Source organism: Triticum aestivum, chromosome 4B (assembly GCF_018294505.1).
Source record: "Triticum aestivum cultivar Chinese Spring chromosome 4B, IWGSC CS RefSeq v2.1, whole genome shotgun sequence".
Classification (NCBI taxonomy): domain Eukaryota; kingdom Viridiplantae; phylum Streptophyta; class Magnoliopsida; order Poales; family Poaceae; genus Triticum; species Triticum aestivum.
The window spans coordinates 540,177,843-540,199,531 of NC_057804.1; positions in this window are offsets into that span (position 1 = coordinate 540,177,843).

Consider the following 21,689-nt stretch of genomic DNA (forward strand, 5'->3'; position numbering starts at 1 on the left):
GAAGGAAGGGATTAATCACTTGGAGGAAAATAAGAATAAAATTTTTTGTATGCTTTTCCTTCATCAAATTAAATTGATGACAAGTTATGGATTTTTCATACTACTTATTCTTGTTGGAAAATGATTGAGGGGAATATAGAACAAACCTTGAGAAAGTCTTCATGAACCACCGGTAGGATTGGAAAGAATGAATGAATTGATATGATAACAAAGGAAAAAGAATCTGAAGGAACCACCATAAGAATTCAAAAATGACTGATGAAAGAGACTGAATCACTGGGAAGAATTAGAAGAACAAATATGCTTGAGGAGATTTAAATGCAAGAGAATGAAGAGATAACGAGCTGATTAAAGAATACTTGACATATGCACCGGGATAATTGGATAATGATAGCTAGAATGTGAGGATGAAGAATTCTTCTGGAATGATGGCCTATGGTGAAAAGAAACGAAAAACAACTCCTGACATACTCCGGATAGGTAAGAAAAGAATATCTGACAAATGGAATAATTCGGGAGGATAACATGAAGCTAGAACCACGAATCTTTGAGAGAACGGGCAAGATTTAGAGGGAAAACTCTTCTTCGGTCTTAAAATGTAGAGAATGACAACGAGAAACACCACCAAAATTGTTTAGATACTCCGGGAGAATGGGAAGCGAAGAGGTTGAGCCAACACTGAAAAGAATTTGAAAGCGATCTTGGGGAAGGCATATGACTGATGGAATCCATTCTTACATCACACTTTGAAAAGAATTAGGAATGGCTCCGGAATAATTAGAAGAGTCAGGTAAGATCCTCGAAAAGGACCTGTGGGTTAGGGCCCACTAAAAAGAAACACCGTTGGAAAAGATTGTTGAAGAGATAGAAGATGCACCGGAACAATTGAAATATTTGAATGAGGTGATAACATCAAATAAATTGGAACACAGACGAATCTCCTGAGATGTCTTCTGCACTCCAGAATGATAAACTGGCGAGAGGCGAATGAGCAGGGAAAACACTTGATCCAAGGAAAAGAATATGATCAACCCAAAAAAACTTGAATTGAATCCACCGGAAAGAAAAGAGATGAAGATTGTCAAACGAGACAAGAATTCACCGGTTGAAATGATTGAGGAAAGACTGAAGAGGTTCCAAATGAATGAAATTGATGCTCGAAAGAGACTGAAGCTCCGGTAAGAAGAGGGTGGGAGGGCGGGAAAACAAAGGCACTTGGAAGGGGGAACCGACGAATAGCTTGAAGAGAAAACACATGTTGAAAGAATGCAAAGGCTTCACATGAGTAGGATGGATACTCTATTAGGGACTCCATCTCCGAGAAGAAAAGGGTGGGTGGTGGGAAAAAGAAAAACAACCAAGGATTGTACTTGGCAAAGGTGAAAAGGCTCGAGTCAACTAGACAAGAAATGCACCGGGTGAAAACAGCTAAGAACCAATGATTGAAAAACGAACTGTGTGATCCTAAAGAAAACATTTGAAGGGAAGAGGAGTAAGTCAAAACACATGCGTCAAGATACCTCACCAGAGCGATGAAGGGTTGAGGAGTAAAAAGAATTCCTACTCTCTGATATAACTAGACTCCGAAAATATTTTTCTTCTAGACTCAACAACGCCTGAACTACGAACAATCAAGGGGGCTCCTATGGTCGATCGAGGCTCTGATACCAACTTGTCACGTCCAATATGCGACCCTATCCTACAGAAACTTGAAGGTCCCACCAAGGATAGAAGCGCATATTGGAGACGCTTTTACAAGGCGGATATCATTACATCGTATCATTACATAATAGTTGGGGATACATACAAGAGGCATACAATGCCACATGAATACAACAACATCATACATAAGAGCAACATCCGTCTACGGATGAAACACAAACAGAAACTCAAACAACATACACCCTGCTAGCCCAGGCTACCGACCTGGAACCTATCCCCTGATCGAAGAAGAGGCAGAAGAAGAACTCCAAAACAAGCAAAGATCGCTCTCACGTCATGATCATCGCATTACTTGTACCTGCAACTGTTGTTGTAGTAATCTGTGAGCCACGAGGACTTAGCAATCCCATTAACCTGGGTATCAAGACTAGCAAAGCTTAATAGGAATGGAATGGATAAGTGGTGAGGATGCATCAGTGGCTAAGCATTATTTGGTGGCTAACTTACGAATACAAGAATAAGATGAGAAGCTACGCAGACGGTCGCAAAATACCAATGATCAAGAAGTGATCCTGAACTACTTACGTCCAAACATAACCCAAACCGTGTTCACTTCCCAGACTCCGCCGAGAAGAGACCATCACGGCTACACACGCGGTTGATGTGTTTTAGTTAAGTCAAGTGTCAAGTTCTCTAAAACCGGATATTAACAAATTCCCATCTGCCACATAACCGCGGGCACGGCTCTCGAAAGTTTATAACCTGCAGGGGTGTCCCAACTTAGCCCATTAGAAGCTCTCATGACCAACAAAGGATATTCCTTTTCCCGGGAAGACCCAATCAGACTCGGAATCCTGGTTACAAGACATTTCGGCTATGGTAAAACAAGACCAGCAAGACCGCCCGGATGTGCCGACAAATACCGATAGGAGATGCACATATCTCATTCTTAGGGCACACCGGATGGGCCACACGTCGGGTTGGCATAGACCCTGGTTGCCCAGGGGGCGTCGAACATCGCCCGGTTCGGACCAACACTTGGAGAAGCACTGGCCCAGGGGGGGGGGTTAAATAAAGATGACCCTCAGGTTTATAACTCCCAAGGGAAAGTTAGTGGGTTGTTAGGCAAATGTAAAAGCAAAGTTGGGCCTTGCTGTAGGAGTTTTATTCAAAGCAAACTGTCAAGGGGTTCCCATAAACCCAGCCACGTACGGAACACAAAATCAAGGAACATAACACCTGTATGACGAAAACTAAGGCGGCAAGAGTGGAACAAAACAGTAGGCATAAGGCCGAGCCTTCCACCCTTTACCAGGTATATAGATGCATTAATCAAATAAGAGATATTGTGATATCCCAAAATAATCCTGTTCCAACATGGACCAATCTTCAACTTCACCTGCAACTAACAACGCTATAAGAGGGGTTGCGCAGAAGCGGTAACATAGCCAAACAACGGTTTTCTAGGAAGGGTGAAAAGGTTAGAGGCTGACATGGCAATTTGGGAGGCTTGATAAACAAGTGATAGGTAGCGCAGCATAGCGATAGAACGAAGCAACTAGCATAGCAGTGATAGTAGTGAGATCCGGGGTAACGGTCATCTTGCCTGAAATCCCGCTAGGAAGGAGAACGATTCCATGAAGAAGGTGAACGGATGAAGATGAACCAAGCATAGACGAATGAATCCTCACGATCGCAACAAAACAGGAACTATCGAGAAGAAGCGCAACCGGAAAGAAGCAAACAACACGGTAAACACACAACACATAAACATGACATGGTGCACAACCAAGCATGATGCATGACAAAGGCTATATGTTGCTACTCATGGCAAGAGATGATGCATACAAGAACAACACATCAAAGCAAGTTTAAATGAGGTCGGAACAACATATAAAAAATCTGGTAAGTCCCCATATGCAAATTTCTAAATTGGTCCAGATCTGAATAAACCTTATGTTCAAGTAACCATGATGATCTACATGAAATTCTAGTCAAGTTACATATAAAGTTCATTTAATTCAGAGCTACGGCCTAGAAGATATGAGCAAAACAAGCTAAACATTGCATTGATGCAAAATGCATTCAAAGATCAAGTAAACACTCTCAAACCATGGATGCAACATGATAAGATGAAACTACATGCAAAATCACGTAAGTTTCATATAGAGCATGCTCAAAGCGGAGCAACGGTGCAACACCTACACTCCAAACAAGATATAAAAACAATTTGCCCAAAACAGCAACTAGGGACATCTCAATCATCAAAACAACATGCTACAGGAATCATATGAGCATAAACTCGACATGCACATCATGTACAAATAAAATACTTCAAATATCATTAAGGTTCAGGTTCATAGGCATCAAGATTAATCCAAGATGATCAATGCGAAAAGCAACTTTATAACACAGGAGCATATACATGAGCAGAGTTGATATGATGGCAACTTGAGAGCAAGAAAGAGACATGCTTCAGCAAGTATACATAGCAACCAAGGGCATGGCCTCAAAGTGCACATAACAAAGAGCAAATAACCTCAAAGCATCATATACATATGGCTCATGGATTAATGGGAACCAACATGACAAAATTGAATGTTCAAACAGTTTTAGCAAGTGTAAAAGAGCAACATTGTGAGAGCATGTTTGCAAGCATGGAACAGAGGCATATGACATCCAAAATTAACAACCATAGCATGCAAACAAAGTACTCATAGCTTAATTCAAAACATGTAAATGGAGCATCTACAGAAAATGCATGCATCACTCAATAACAAGCTCACCACATGGCATAATGAAGTTAACAGAAAACTAGAACAACCTGTAGGCATGTTCATGGCAATGAAAACATATTCTACATGACATATATAGGGAATCAAAAGTCATGGAAGGATAGAGCATAACATGAGCATCAAAACATGTCAACTAAGCATCTCCAGATTAAGCATGGTTTAATTGGTAGCATCAAGCAAACATGGCAACATGATATGACAGAAACTAGACTTGACAGAACATTAACAGCAAGTAGCCCACTTAACAAGCTTGATGCACTCACTACAGGGCATATAAAAATACATGGATTGCACCCCTATAAGTATGGCATAATTATGCTCCTAAAACATGTAGACATGATGCTCAAAACAAAATGACACAAAAAGATATAAAAATGACAAATAGGCAAGTTATAACAGTTTCCAGCAGTTAACAGCAACATGCACTTTTGCAATAGGGATTAAGAAATCATGATGCACCATAACATGAATTCATAGCACACCAACATGTAGACCATGAACAGCAGTACATATCCATATAAAGACCATCACCATAGGACCAACAGGGACAAAGTTATAGCACTCAAAAGATGCATACATGATGTTAACAATCAGCAAATTTTATCACTTGCAGTTTTGCAACGAAGATTAAGACATCAGGATGAACAGTAACATGAATGCAAACTACTCCATCATGAAGAACACTCTGAGATGAACATTTTGACATATCATATGCACAAATCTGAGCTAAGGACATGGAGATATGGCATGATGAACTGGGTAACAAAATGTTGAAAACTTCGGGACTTGGGAGAATATTTTACCCTGCGAGATCTACGGTTTGACCCGGCGTAGATATCGAGGTTTTCCGGAGAACTCGCAGGAGTTGGAAGGAGGTGGCCGGGGCTTGAGGGGGGAAGACCGGATCCGGCGCGGGGAGACCGGATCTCGCCGGATATGTGGCCGGAGCATGTTGAGGAGGAGCTCGGGGCGGCGTTGGGGGCTCGGGTCCGGCCGGCGGCCGGCAGGGATGCGACTTGACGGCGGCGCGGCGGGCGGCGCAGGGAGGCGTGGGCTCACGAGGTGGCGCCGGGCGGCGGAGCTCAGGAGGAGGAGCGGCGCTTAGACAAAGGCAAGGCGGCGGTGGCGCGCACCGGCGGCGGCGCGCGCCGGCGGCAGAGACACATCAGCGGCGGCGGGTACGAGCGACGACGGCGGAGTGCTCGGGCCGACCGAGACCCTGATGGGCTTCAGAGGGCCCGTACAAGCTCGGGCAGGCCGGCGGCGGCGGGAGGCGCCGACCGGCAGCAGGGTTAGCGACGTGGCGGCGTGGGATTGGTGAGGGGGGCGATGCTGCTGACATGGCATCACTGGATTGGCCGGGCGACGTGGCCGGTGGACACGTCACGCGCGCGTGGACGAGTCCGGCTTCGGGAGGAGGAAGATCGCTAGGGTTTCATCTGCGATATTTGGGGGAGGGACTTATATATAGGTAGGGGGAGCTAGGAGAGTCCAAATGAGGTGCGGTTTTTGCCCAAACGATCGTGATCCAACAACGGAGAGCATGGAGGGGGTTTGAATGGGCTAGCGGGCTGTGTGGGGGGGGGTGCTGGGCTGCAAAGAGAATGGGGTCCAATAGTTAACGCGGTTGACCGTTGGGGCATCAAACGACCTACAAATGGAACAAAATTTGACAGGCGGTCTACCGGTGATGTACCAAGCCACTCGGCAAATCTCAGCCCATTCTGAGAATGTTTTTCTGCGGCTCACAAAACAAGTCTAAGAGGTGCAACGGGCGTGTGCTCAGAACGGATAACGGAGAGAACCGAGGGAACTCGAACGGACGCAAGTTTTGAAAAACATGTAGATGAAAAGCAGATGATGACATGGCAAAATGCAACACACGAGCAAATGACATGGCAATGACGGCGAATAAATGTAAGACACCTGGAGCATCGGTCTCAGGGCGTTACAAGCCTCTTCCCTGATGATGTTGTCCACTGCAACAGCTCGAAGTCCCTCATCCACCGCCCCGGATGAGGATCTGTCGTCGATCTTGTCGTCCCGCCGGTTCAGTCGCCCCGTCCTCCACCTCCAAGGAGCTCCTCCAATGATCGCCTCGTCTATCTCGGCTGATCCATCCCCACAGCATCGTCTTAACCTGCTCCATCGGAACCGCAACATCCTCGCCGACTCCTCAGACGAAGTCGAGGCCTACTCAGCACCAACAAAGAGGTTGTACACTCATCACATCGCACCTTCTCCTTAAGTCGACCTCCCGGCGCCGCTGGTACTCGATCCCGCTCCCCCATGGCGCGGCTACCCTGTAGTCGGCGCCGCCGGCGACATATCCACGCCGGCTCTCCCTTAGTGTGAGGCTCCCTCGGCGGCGGCATCAATACTAGCCGGAGCTGCTACTGCTCCGGCTCTCGCTCGGTCACGCTCCTGCTCTGCTCTTTCCCTCGCTTGTGCTACTGCTCTACTCTTGCTCTCGCTCGCGCTGCTGATGCTGGTACACGGGCAGGTGCAGCTACACGAGTTGCCGCTCTGGCTCTAGTTCGCACCACTGCTCCAGGCACTGCTGCTCCGGCCGCTATCTGCTACTATGTTCCATGTCGATCGACTGCTGATTTAGATCACTATTTCTCTACTACTAGTGCTCGAGCTGCCTAAACTACATGTGAAGTGCCTCTCTGTTACCAGTGCGTTCAGTTTTGATAGTAATATTCAAATTCCACAGTAAATTTCAGTTTCGATAGTTAAGTTTAGAGTCAATAGTTTTTACCTCATCTGTTGTGGTCAAGTGTTTTTTTGTGATGTAGATTTTACATCTACCACTTTTTGGTAATGTATTATACATCATCTATTGGAGATGCTCTTAGAATCCCACTTGAGATTGACGATGTCTGTCTTGTACTACTTTAACCTCGACGTCTTACGGCTCGCCGGAGCTACTCCAACGATGGAACCATCCATCACAACAGAGCAGTACCCTGGAGGCCATCTACAGAAGCCTCAGATCTTCCTCCACACCTACGACAGCCACCTCTACTGCAACTTCTTCAGTGACCAACCCAATGATGCTGAGGTTAACATGACCACGCCAAAGAGGTTGTATGCTTCTCGCATCACTTTTTTTTTGACTAGGAACTATGGGGCAACACCCCCACAACACTTCAAAAGCTTTATTAAAATGAAGAGGGAGCAAATACAAGTCAAGGATTACAGGTGGTAATCAAACAAGCTAAGCTAAAAAATAAAGGACAAAAGATTACAAAACTAAGCCTCAAGGGGGCAGAAAAGAAACCCATCTCAAGAGCTCATCCTTGTAGGCAGCTTCAACTCTGTATTGCATAAGACTGAAATCATGTATGAAAGCACATCTCCATTTATTAAACCTGGCCCTCTCACTCCTGAAGACTTTAGCATTTCTGATGATCCAGATATTCCAACAGGTAATAAATACCACTTCTGTGAAGAAGGGTTTGTCAAAACTTCCTCTAGCATCACTTATTACTCTACATTCATGTTGATCCATTAGGGCTATTTTGGTTCAAAGGAAAAACATAGCAATAGGAAATTTTCCTATGGTCCTCTACTATTCAATTATTCATGCATTTGGTTGAAAGGAATGGAGCAAAACATCCACCTGGACCTACATTTCAAAATCCTATGCATGGAAACAAGACTAAGTGCATTAGTGGCAGAATAACATTCTAACTGTACACATTTTCATATGGTTTCACTTTAATTTGGCCATGTTTCTTTGCATTCCTCTGCTCTTCCAATTCCTCTAAACAAAACACCCAAGTTGACAGATATCATGTGTTTACAAATGCTCTATTTCCCATGTGCATTCCTATCCATTTCCGGTGTTTTTCCTATCCATGCGTTTTTAGAATCCTTCAAGCCAAAGGAGCCCTTACAGAATTACTTCAGTTACAGATAGGTTTCAAAGAAACCTTTGTGTTGTTTGTCCTGCTCTTGCCAAGACGTCATCCACCTCACCTGAGTTGCTCCACTAATAGTAGCATCCACCATACCAGACATCACGACTCCTAACCATCTTTCGCCGCCTCAGATCTCCTTCCTTGCCATCGGCACCCACCGCAACTGTATCACCATCATCAACTCAGCAGACGAACTTGAGGAGTACACGGGTCCACAAAGAGAGGTTGCACTCTTTTGTTTCTGTTTATGTTATGCATTGCTTAATATTACCTGCTACTTTATCGTCCTGTTCACCTCTTAGACTCCAACTCAGGTCCAAATTAATGTTCAACCTTGAGTTTTAAAATGCTTGTGGGGCACATATCAAGGCAACAATGAATAGTATCTCTGTCTGTTATCTTGTTCACCTAGGGTATGTCTATGTTGTTCATCTTGGGTGGGAAACAAACAACAAACTAATCAAAATCTGTCTTTTTATTAATTAAAGCTATCATCAGACTGCTATCATCATTTTTGGATCTATCCACAGGTTGTTACCATCACTCTAGATTTTTGCATGCTCTCCTTACATAATCTCACTATTTTTTTCATGTGTATGTCTGATATTATACACAATCATGCCAAACATGTAGAGAAAAGGAGAGGAGTTTTGCGCGGAAATACAGTGTCATCCAGATATCGCTCCATGGTTGGTGTAATGGCAAACCCTCCCCCCTCCTCCGGATTGTAATCCTAAGGAAGATATCTATTCGGAGGCGGATCCAGAACGAGTTGACCACTCCTATTTACCCCCCCCCCCCCGAGGTGTTTGCTCTAACTTGGCATGATGATGTTGGTCATATCATGCATATGTTGCCTTGCGGTGCTTACTTTCAACATCATATATGTCATCTTCTTAGTTTAACATGTTCTGTAATGCCACCTATTTAGTTTCTATACCATATACGTGAATTATGCAATCTCATATTTTTTTAGCCAGCCATAATATATGTGAAATATGCAATGACATCTTGTTTAGCCAGGCATCATATATTTAAATTATATCTTGCCATTCTTTTTCTTCATTACATTTCCATTTGTTGACAATGTTTTTACATTCAACTACTCTTCGTGTGAATCAACCATTTGAGTGGGTGATGGAAAAATCTGGAGTGAAAACAAGGTCTTCAGAGCAGACACTTCTACCTGTCAAAGCAGATCTCTTCCTGGGTCCAGATAGCTCCTAAAAGATGGTGTCAGAGAAGGATGACCAGTCATATTCCCCCACCGAGGTGTATGCTCTAACCTGGCATGGTTATACTGCTCATATCATGCATATGGTGTCTTGCATTGCGTAGTTTAGACATCATATAGAAAATGTTCAACACCATGTTCTTAGTTGAGACATCATATATGTGAATGCCATCTACTTAAGATATAAATCAAATATGTGAATTATATCATGCGATCCTGATTACTTAGATAAAATGTATGTGAATTATGTCATGTGAACCGGTTTACTAAAGATGTCATATAATTATGTCATGGCATCCTGTTTGTTAGTCTTTGTATCTTTGAATTATGTCATGCTATGCTATCAAGCTTAGATAGACATCATATATGTGAAATTATCTCATGCAATACTTTTTAGTTAAACCATATATATGTGAACTATTTCATGCCCTCTTTTTTCCACACTATCTATTGCATGTGTCTCTCCTACAAGGTCTGTACATTCAACTACTTTTCTTGTTTATTAGTCATTTGAATTGGAGGGGTGATGGGAGTATCTAGCGGAGTAAAAACACGGTCTTCAAATAAAAAAAGTGCTACCTCCTAGTGGAGATAGCACCTAGGTTGTACATGCACAATAACCAGCCCTACCACACATAACCCAGACACCCGCAGATTGTACGCCTACTCCGATGGACAAAGAACCAACTTCACACAATCTAACCCCAACTGCAGCAGATAGTAACCAATTCCAGTTGACCCAGCACCATCTCCACCACAGAGCTCCCAAACAAGAGCAGTTAGTAAGGCAACTCCAGTGCCCAAAGCGCCAGGACTACCACGGTGAACACAAACTCCACCAATTAGTACACCTATTCCTGTGGACGAAGCACAACCAGCCATTTGTAGTTTAGCATCTATCACATTTGTTGTTGTTAAATCCTATGTGCATATCTTCCCATCATCGAAATATTATACTGAAGATGAAGGGAAAAGCCAGTTGCAGGTGTTCGTCCATGAGTTATGTGTAAGTAATGTTATTCATGGCAATTACGTTGCTTTGTCCCATACATTCTATCTCCATGCTAGTTATAATAGTGCAAATGTTCCCATGTTTCTCTATAGAGAAGGACCAATTTGGAAACTCGGGATGAGGTAACGTGTGCTAGTACCTCTGCTATCTTCAAGAATGTATTGTGGCAGTATCGGAATTACCTGAAGAAAATGTACTTCACTAGCAAGGAAACTCATCAAATTGCCTTACTTTCTCCTAAGAGATATTTACGGGGCGATGACTGGGAACACCTTGTTCTGTACTCGTCCCGAGGTAAGAATGTGGTAAGGTCTATGAGATCAATTTTTGTTTTGAAGTAGTATATGTATGCATCTTACTGTACTCTATTTGTGTAGAACAAGTGCTTAAACCTGAAGAACAATTGTTCTCATTTAAGATTCCATTGCTATGGTGCATACTCCTTTGCTCTTATATCACTGTATTTACTCATACAGACTTACTTTTAAATTGAAGGATCCAATAGAAACTCCAATGGCACAACAGGTATGTTTAAACATGTTTCTTTAACTGGTTTGCTCTTCTAAATTGCTTTGTTGATTTCAATTTCAATTGTGTATACAATTGAATTCACATATCATGCACATTACTAGCATCACAACAGAGACAATAGTGTTGTTGTGCATGTACACATGTGGTACCCATCTGAAATCTTGTTGTGCCGTGTAGTTTCCCACACTTATATTCTTTCAATGCTGCTTTGTCTTGAAATGATATGACTTGAACCGTGTCTCTATTTTGATTTGGCAACACAATGCAGTGACCATAGCACATAGATATATGTTTGTTTGATGCTTTTATTATGTACTACTTTGCAATATAATACTTGGTTGTTTAATCATGTCCACCTTACTACTGAACTGGTTCACCGAAATGAGTTTCATATACTACATGCTAAACCTATAATGTGTCTCCTTGTTTCTTCTTTTAGAATAATAACAGAATTTTGGGGAAGAGTACCTTATTAAGCAATGGTAAAGGAAGTAATGCAGATAAGGTTCAGGATAGTGAGACATCCTTGGTCTCCAACAAAGCTGATAAAACAGCTAAGGAAAACTATCTCAAAGACAGTGACACAACCCCAAAGTCCTGTCTTGATGTAGTGTTCAAGTTACTGGCCACTACCACTGGCACAAGAGCTTCGAACTCACTGTCTGAATCAGTTCGGTTTCTTGAGACTCAACTACAAGCTGAAAGGCATCGATCAGCTGTGTGTGATAAGAAGATGAAGGACTAAGGAAGTCCCTGGAGAATTCAGATGCATACTTTCCGGTGAAACAACAAGCGTTGGAGGATTTTAGCGCCAAACAAGAGAAAGCTAATAATATTACTAAGCTTATTGAAAGTTCATTACGTCGACTAGAGGGGGGTGAATAGGCGATTTTTATGAATTCTTCACTGAGGAATTTCAGGGTGAGGAAATTCCTAAGCAAAGAACTACTTGCAGCGGAATAAGTACTCGGGTATAAGCATAACAGAGCAACAACATAGTCTTCATGATGAAATGAAAGACAAAACATAGAGTACATAAAGCGTAAACACAGGATACCAGGATGAAGACAAACTGACTGAAGAAATAGAATTGAGGAATTAGATAAATTCTTCAGTCTAAGTCTTCGAACAGTAATGATCAGGTTTATCAACACATAATTGAGGAAATGAAAGGGTTGAGGAAATAGAACCAGTATGCTCGGTGAAGACAATGATTTAGTTGACCAGTTCCAACTGCTATGACATTTGTACGTCTGGTTGGAGTGGCTAAGTATTTAAACTCGAGGACACACATTCCTGGACACACAGTCCTCACCATATTCTCCTTGAGCTAAGATCACGCAAATCTCGCCCAACAGTAGTGGTAAGTCTTCACATGTTTCTTCCAAACCTTCACAGAATTGGTCACTCGGCAATCCACAATTCCTCTTGGATGCTCAGACCATGACGCCTAACCGTCTGGAGGATACATAGTCCTCAAAGGTAACAAGCGTCGGTTCCACACAGGAACAATTTCTTCAGTGATGCTCAATCACTTTGGGGTTTCTAGGTTTGGGTTTGGGATTTGGGTATTTCCTCACTTGATGATTTTCGCTCAAAGTCCTCGGAGGATGGGATGCTCTCCAATGACAAGTGTCAGTTTCTCTCGGAGGAGCCAACCAACTAGTGGTTGTAGGGGGCGGCTATTTATAGCCTAGGGAGCAGCCCGACATGATAAGACATAAATGACCTTGGCAGATATGACCGTTATGTGGTAGATATTTTTGGGACAGCTGGCGCGCCGGTCAGGAATGGTCGGATATTTGAGGTTTGAATTTCTCAGGGCTATCATGTTCCTCACTGTGTAGGCAATCCGCACTGGTGAATTCCTAACTCCTCGGTCAAAACAAATTCCTCAGAGACCAGAAGATCTTCATCTCTGTCACTGAAGAAATTTGCTGGACTGATATGATATTTCCAATGGCTTCACTCGAAGGATTGGGTAGGTGTAGGATTTTTAGATGAGCATCACTTGGAAATCAGTTTTCTTAGTATTACCTTGACCCCCTTTAATAGTACGGTGTTTCCTATGAGTCAAGAAGAAGAAAACAAAACTATGAAAACAAAAGTCTTCGCGCTTCATAATCCTCGCATGAATATCCAAGTCTTCAAGGTCACACCAATTTCTTCACTCTCAAAGTATTCAGCCGAAGACATTCATTTTTAGGGGTCGACTTACATAGTAAATATCAAACTCCTCATCGACTTATAGAGCCTGTGTACACTCACAAACATATTAGTCCCTTAACCTATAAGTCTTCAATACACCAAAATCACTAAGGGGCACTAGATGCACTTACAATGTCCCCCTTTTTGGTGATTGATGACAATATAGGTTAAGTTTTCAACGGGGATAAACATATGAATTGAAAGTACTCAATAGTGAGGAATTTGATTGTAAGATATAGAAGAACTCCCCCTGAAGATGTGCATAGTGAGGAATTTGTTTTTGAAGCAATGCACACTTGAAGAGTAGAATCATGGAGATCTCCCCCTATATCTTGTAATTCATACACGCATTTAACATATAGATTAAAGAATTTGAAATACATGATAAAATGTGGTGACTGATGTAATTCAGCATGCGTGCATAATATATATGAGGAAATAGCATGCAGAAAAACAATGCAAAAGTATCAGGTCACCACCGGACTTAAGTTTACAACTCAATCAACAAAAGCTTATGAAGAGCGAGAGTTGCAACTTAACAAAAAAACACCCATATAGATAGAACCGCTTGAAGACTAACTCAAATTTCTCCCCCTTTGTCATCAAATAACCAAAAGGGATGAAAAGTGAGGACTAACGCCCCTGAAGAATTTCATCATGAAGTTGATGGAGGAGCACCAGCGTTGTTGGGGTTGGTTGTTGGAGTAGGGCCTGCTGCAGTGTCATCCAAATCTTCATTCTCATCAGTATCACGGGATGAAGAATATGAGCTGGGCACTAGAGGAGGAACTTCAACCTTCTTGAATTTATTCGGTGGAGGTTTAGACCAGACAAAGTCCTTCTTGAAGCCCATCTTCTTGAGATCCTCATCACCGTAAAGATGAGTCATGACAGCCCAGGTGCGATCGAATACTTCATTGAGGTAATAATGGTTTTGCTTCACTGAATTGTATGATGCAGCCATGTTGTGAAGAATAGCGCCAGGCTGACGCTTTACCCATTTGTGATTGTGATCCACCTTTTGATGAAGACTGAGGAGAAGCTCATGATCAGTCATCACCCTTGGAGCTGTGGCCTGAGGACTTTGCTTTGAGGCATTGGCGGCAGAGTCATGAGTAGTAGAGTCATCATTGGTGGAATAAGAAGCAACTTTGCGAACCTGTCCATACAATGGACAAATGCCTTCATCGATAATAGCAGTGGCCTTGCCCTTGTCATCAGCTGAGGAAAATGTCCGCTTGAGGACTTCAATTGGGGGCAAGTAGCTGCCATGGTTGAGTGTATCAACTTTGTAGTTGAGTGAAGACCTTGATCTAAGGAATCTCATAATCCAGGGCGCATAAGGCTTCAACTCGAACGAAGACAACGCAACATTTGCCAGAGTCCTCATGAAGAAATCATGGTAGTTCACTGGAATCCCATGTATGATATTCAAAAGCAGATTCTTCATGATGCCAATGACTTCTTCATCATTCGAGTCGTGGCCTTTGATTGGACTCAAGGTCTTGGTCAGAATGCGATATACTGTCCTTGGCACATATTGCAATTCCTTCACAAGGAATTTTGTCCGTGAGGCTTGACCAGGCTTCAATGGCTTCATCACAACTTGCGTGAAGTGATCAGACAGCTCAATTTCAGAGTAGATGAGACGAGCACCTTCTGGGGGAGGATTGACAGGTATGGCACGAAGCAATTCAGTTGTTGGTGCCTTATAGTGAATATTTTCGGTCATCTAGTCCAACACCCATGAATTCACATCTTAAGCATCGCTTGTGATGTGCAGCGTTGCATAGAATTGCAGAATGAATTTTTCATTCCAATCGCAAATGTCAATGCAGAAATTGAGCAATCCAACATCATGAATAGCAGCGAGGACTGGGGTGAAGCAAGGCAGTGATTCCATATCAACATGACGAATATGAGCATGGTCGAAGACTTTTTCCTTGTTGAAAAGCACTGAGGAATAAAAGTTGGCTTGGCTGGCAGTCCAGAATCTCTTCTTTCGCAGACGAGCAGAGTCATAGGGGTTGTAGTCATTGAAGAAAACATGCTTGTTGAAGAAAGCATCAGCGTTGAACTTCGGAGTCTTGGAGAATGGATTCGCTGGCTTGGGCTGAGGAGTATCAGTGAGTTGAAGAATAACTTCAGGAATCTCAATCTCTGGAGCCTCAGGCTGAGGAATATCAGCTTCTGCTTCAGTAGTAGCCTGGGCCTCCATTTCTTCAGCAACTTTTTCATCAGCACTTGTGGCTGGAATCTCTTCATGAATGCAAGGGGCAGTATGTATTTCTTCAGAGCCCATCTGAACTTCTGTTGGTGCTGGGGACTGAGGAATTTGTTGCAGCGGTGTGAACAGAGTAGAGTTGGGGTGTTAACTATCCCAAAAATCATCGTTCATCACAGGAGTGGTGCAGCCAATGTCCACATCCTCATCCACTTCCATTTCTTCAACGTAGGCCTCTTCAGTAGTGAACTGAGGCGTTGGCGATGATAGTTGAGGAGTTGAAGTGATAACATCAACTTCAGTTTATTCATCCATCTGCTCTGAGGAAGCAGTAGAGGGATTTTCTTCAGCAGATTCTTCAGGAATCTGATATTCTTCATCAAAAGGAACAAGGTCCTTTGATGGCATGCTTGAGAGAGGAATAGCATCAATGGGGTTCCCAATTGAGCTTTTCAAAATCTTCGCCTTCTTCGGTGCAGAAGATTCTGAGGAAATGGATGCTTTCCTTTTCTTCAGAGCGTCTCGCTTTGCAGCCTTTGTTTTCTTCACTTCCAAAGAAGAAGGAAGAATGGGGCATGGTGTTGGTGCAGGCGGAGCAGAGGAAATTGGATCAATTTTTTTAGGCACAACTGATGCAGTTGGCCTATCTTGAGCAATATCTTGAGGCACAGCTTCAGCTTCTTCAGTTATCATGACTTGTTCTTCAGGCGCAACACAAGTGGTTGCCCTGGCAGTTTCTTCAGCGACTGGAATTTCTTCAGCAGTCCTGATACTTGCAGTTTCATCAGCAGCCTGATTTTCATCAACGGTGCTGGCATTTCCTTCAGTGGCTTGAGCAGATGCTTCAGCTGGAGTGACTTCAATGTGCACAGGACCAACAACACTTGAAGTGAATTTCTTTGCTAATGTGACTAATCTGACCTTGGCTCTCAGCCATTCTGCCTTGTAGGAATCAAATTCATTGATGAGCTTTCTGATATTAGCTAGCAGAGCGAGGAGTTGTTCAGGCGATAGGCTGAGGACATTGTCCTTTAGATAGCGCTGCTTCTTGTATTGCACTTTCTTAGACACTCTGGCTTGATCATATTTGCATTTTTCTTCAGTGATGAACACTGTCAACATGTGACTTTGTCCAGGAGTGAGGCCCAGCTCTGGCAAAGGAGTGTTTGGATCCTTGTGCCAGAGGTCGATGAAGTCTAGGATCTTCTTTGGATCCAATAGAAGAGGCACAACACTCCCTTTGGCTCCAGCATCCCTTTTTTGTCTATCATTGATGATATCAGCTAATTCATTATCATCAGCCTCATCATCATTAGAAGGCACTTTAAAAGCAACTTGTTTCTTGTGAGGAATTGGTCTAGTGCCTCGTCCTACGGTGGCCTTGGTCTTCAGCAAAGTTGGGCTCTTTGACGACGAATGAGGAACTGAAGAACTTGCAGAAGTTCCTGAGGCAATAGAGAAGCCTATGGTCCATTGGCACATGGCGAGATGCATAGGTGCTGAGGACTTTGTCGGAGGAGCTCAGGGTTTTGAAACCCGAGGAACTGGTGCAATTTGAGGAACTGGGGCAGCTTGAGGATTTTACCTTGATGGCACAGAGGAACTCGGCCGTGAGGGCATTGCTGAGGAAGTTGGTTTCTTGGCTGGCTTCTTGGGCATAGCCTTTTTGCTTGTAGAAGCCTCAGAAGTGGCAGCAGAATCTTCATTGAATTTCTTCACTCCTTCTTTGGCATGCTTTGCCAACTTGGCCTGCTTCCTGGCCCATTCATTAGCATAATCCTCACCATGTCTAAGGCTTGTTGGATCAGCTATTTGGCCAGGTGCCAATGGAGGTCTTGAGCAAGGAGGGTTGAGAGTGAATTTCTTCATATACTTTGGAGTTACATATCTGTAATCTCTCCACTCTCGTGCCCATATGCGCTCAATCCTTTGAATGCACACTTTGTGCTCATTCTTGGTTTCTTTGCCATGAGTTGCCTCATGAAGCATGCAGTACCCTCCATAAATGTTATCAGAGATTTCAAAGGCAGTGTTGACTTCAAGCTTCTTTTCTCCTTTCTGAGGCCCTTTACCATCTGCCATTTTCTTCAGCTAAGGAATTTGAACAATTGAGTTCTATGAAGAAGTATGCAGCTTTTCTTCGAGGAATGCTGCAAATGAGTTAAGTTGATGAGAACCTAGTGATTCAGCAGCAGACATGTGTACCTGTGAACAGAGTATAGGTGCGAAGAATTTGGAGAGGTCATATACATTCCCAAAAGGTTTTGCAAAACGGAACAAGTTTGAGGAAATTGACCAGTTGTGTCTTGAAGAATTTCACTAAGCGTTCTTTGACTTAGGTTCCAGAGTTGTGCGGATTGTTAGATTCACACAATTGAGGAATCATGAAGAAAAACATCACTTAGAGAAACAGATCAAGAACTGAAGATTTGTGCTTGGTGTTTAGAGTGTGGAGGTTGAAGAATAAACACCTTTTGAAGATTTGATGAAAATCATTAGTAGAATAAATGTAGTAAAAGTAACTTTTAATTACCCTTGATGAAGAACACGACGAACAGGAAGTGTAGATTTGGAAGTTCGTCGGATCAGATCTTCCACGCCCTAACTCGGAGGAGGAAGACGTCTATGACAGCGGCGGAGTGAAGATTTCCGCGTCCGGCGCGAGTACAACGACGACGAGGTCGAGGCAGTGAAGCTCTTCCTCGCCGGTGACGATGGAAGTAGTGGCAGCACTAGGGTTTGAGAAGCTCGAGTGAGTGAGTGAGATCAAGTGGAGTAGAAGTGAAGTGAGGAAGGGGAGGGGGTATTTATAGCCACTGTGAAAAATTGTTCGCCCAAAGAATTAGGATGAACGTGCCCCTTACCATTCTCATTCGTGCGACATGTGTCACCCACGTACTGAGAGGTGGCGATCGTGTGAGATCGTGGGTGAGTAGATAAGATTTATCATGGAATGTGTAACGGTTTAAGTTGCAAAAGATGAAAATTCAGATTGGAATATTTTAATGTTTTGTTCGCAATTTCTTCAGCTGACAAGGACACAGTGAAGAATTTGAACAAGTTTCAAATAGAACGCACATGAAGAATTTGTGAATAGACTGGAATGAGTTTAGCATAGAGGGGGAAAGGGTCCGATTACATTCACTTAGCAGAAAGATCAACTTGAAGGAATAGCAATAAGTGAATGTTGTAGAGGATATAAAACTCAGTATATATAGTTAGTGAAGAACAACAACGGAAAGAGTGAAGACAATGCAAAGTTGAAGAATTTGTAAACTGAGGAATTTCAAAAATGAAGAAAAACTCAAATTGAAGATTTTCAACTTTGGTTGGTGGCGCAACCCACCGTATAAGAAAGCTGATTTCAAACACCACGTACAACTATCGTAGGGTTTTGAGAATCAATTTCTTCATTAATTTCTTCACACTTAGAGGGTTAGTATTAATTGATTGAAGAAAAACGTTACTTCGTGTGTTGCACATCTAAGTCATCAAGTCAGCATAAGTGTTAGGATGTGTGTCCTTTTCAAAGAACATTCGAAGACTCTAGGATATTTAGCTCACACCGCAACTTGCTAAATCTCTTCTTATCCAAGGGCTTTGTGAAGATATCATCCAGCTGGTCTTCAGTGCTTGCATGTTTGATGGAGATGTCGCCCTTCAACACATGGTCACGAAGAAAATGATGATGAATCTGGATGTGCTTTGTTTTCGAGTGCTGAATTGGGTTGTGTGCAATCTTAATAGCACTCTCATTGTCGCAGTAGAGCGGCACATTCTTCACATTGATGCCATAGTCCTTGAGAGTTTGCTTCATCCATAGAAATTGAGCACAGCAGGATCCAGCAGCAATGTACTCATCCTCTAAAGTGGAGAGTGATACACAGTTCTGTTTCTTCGAGGACCAACATACCAAGGATCGTCTGAGGAAATGACATGTGCCTGACATTGACTTGCGGTCCACACGATCACCAAAATAGTCAAAGTCTGAATATCTAATGAGATCAAAGGAAGAGCCCTTGGGATACCATAATCCAAGTGTTGGTGTGTGAGCTAGATATCAAAGAATATGCTTCATAGCCTTATGGTGTGATTCCTTCGGTGTAGCTTGAAATTGGGCACACATGCAAACACTAAGCATAATATTCGGCCTAGATGCACATAGGTATAATAAAGAGCCAATCATGGAGCGATATGCCTTTTGATCGAAGTCTTTACCATTTTCATCAGTGCATAGATGGCCATTTGTGGGCATAGGAATTTTGACGCCCTTGCAATCTTGCATGCCAAATTTCCTCAATACATCCTTGAGGTATTTCTCTTAAGATATGAATATGCCATTGTATTGTTGATGAGTCTGAAGACCTAAAAAGAATTTCAATTCTCCCATCATAGACATTTGATATTCTTCACTCATCATATAGGCAAATTTATCACTGTAACGGTGGTTAGTACAGCCAAAGATAATGTCATCAACATATATTTGACACACCAATAATTCATCATCATATGCTTTGGTGAAAAGAGTTGGGTCAAGTGAACCGGGTTTGAAGCCTTTCTTCATGAGGACTTCCTTTAGTGTGTCATACCACGCCCAAGGTGCTTGCTTGAGGCCATAGAGGGCCTTGTTGAGTCTGTAGACGTGATCTGGAAATTTTGGATCCTCAAAACCTGGTGGTTGAGCAACATATACTTCTTCCTCAAGCTTACCATTGAGGAATGCACTTTTCACATCCATTTGATGTAAGATGATATTATGATGGTTAGCATAAGCAAGCAATATGTGAATAGCCTCAAGTCTAGCAACAAGTGCAATAGTTTCAAAAAAATCAATTCCTTCAACCTGTGTGTAGCCTTGAGCTACAAGATGAGCCTTATTCCTCACCATGAGGCCATTTTCGTCTTGTTTCTTGCGGTAGATCCATTTGGTACCGATGATGTTGTGCTTGCGTGGGTCTGGTCGCTTGACAAGCTCCCACAAATTGTTGAGCTTGAATTGATGCAATTCATCTTGCATGGCTTGAATCCACTCAGATTCCATGAATGCTTCATCAACTTTAGTGGGCTCTGTAATAGAGACAAATGCAAAATGCCCACAAAAGTTAGATAAATGCGAAGTTTTTGAGCGCGTGAGAGGACCTGGTGCTTCGATGTCATCGATGATCTTCTCGATTTGCACTTCGTTTGCAACACGAGGATGTGCAGGTTGACGACTTTGCTTCGGTCCAGCATTTTCTTCAGGACCAGTTTCTTCAGCAGCACCAGCATGATTTTCTTCACGATCTAGAATAATTTCTTCAGCGGATTCTTCAGTTGTGATGACATCCTCAGTAGCTTTGAACTTGATAGATTCCTCAGGTGACATTTCATCTAGCACAGGAGGTAGGTTCTGTCTTTGTGAGCCATTAGTTTCATCGAACCGCACATCTAAAGTTTCAACAACCTTGTGAGATTTAGGTTGAAGAATCTGTAGGTGTGCGAGTCCTCTCCGTAACCAAGCATAAAACCCTCATGTGCTTTCGGTGCAAATTTAGAGTGATGGTGAGGATCTCTAATCCAGCATTTAGCACCGAAGACTTTGAAATAACTTACATTGGGTTTCTTTTCAGTGAGGAGTTCATATGAAGTCTTTTTTAATAATTTGTGAAGATATACCTTGTTGATGATGTGGCACACAGTATCAATTGCTTCAGGCCAGAAGCGCTGAGGTGTCTTGTATTCATCAAGCATATATAGTGCGAGCCATCTCAACAAGAGTTTGGTTCTTGTGCTCCACGGCGCCATTCTACTGAGGAGTATAAGGAGCAGATAATTCGTGAGTAATACCAAGCATGTCAAGATATTCATCAAGGCCAGTGTTTTTGAACTCGGTTCCATTATCACTCCTGATATGCTTGATCTTCACACCGAAGTTAGTGGAATCCCTTGAGGAAAATCATCTGAAGACTTCCTGCACTTCATTTTTGTAAGTGATGATATGCACCCATGTGTAACGAGAATAGTCATCAACTATGACAAAGCCATATAATGATGCAGAACTAGAGAACATGGCATAATAAGTAGGGCCAAAGAGATCCTCATGATAGTCTTCGAG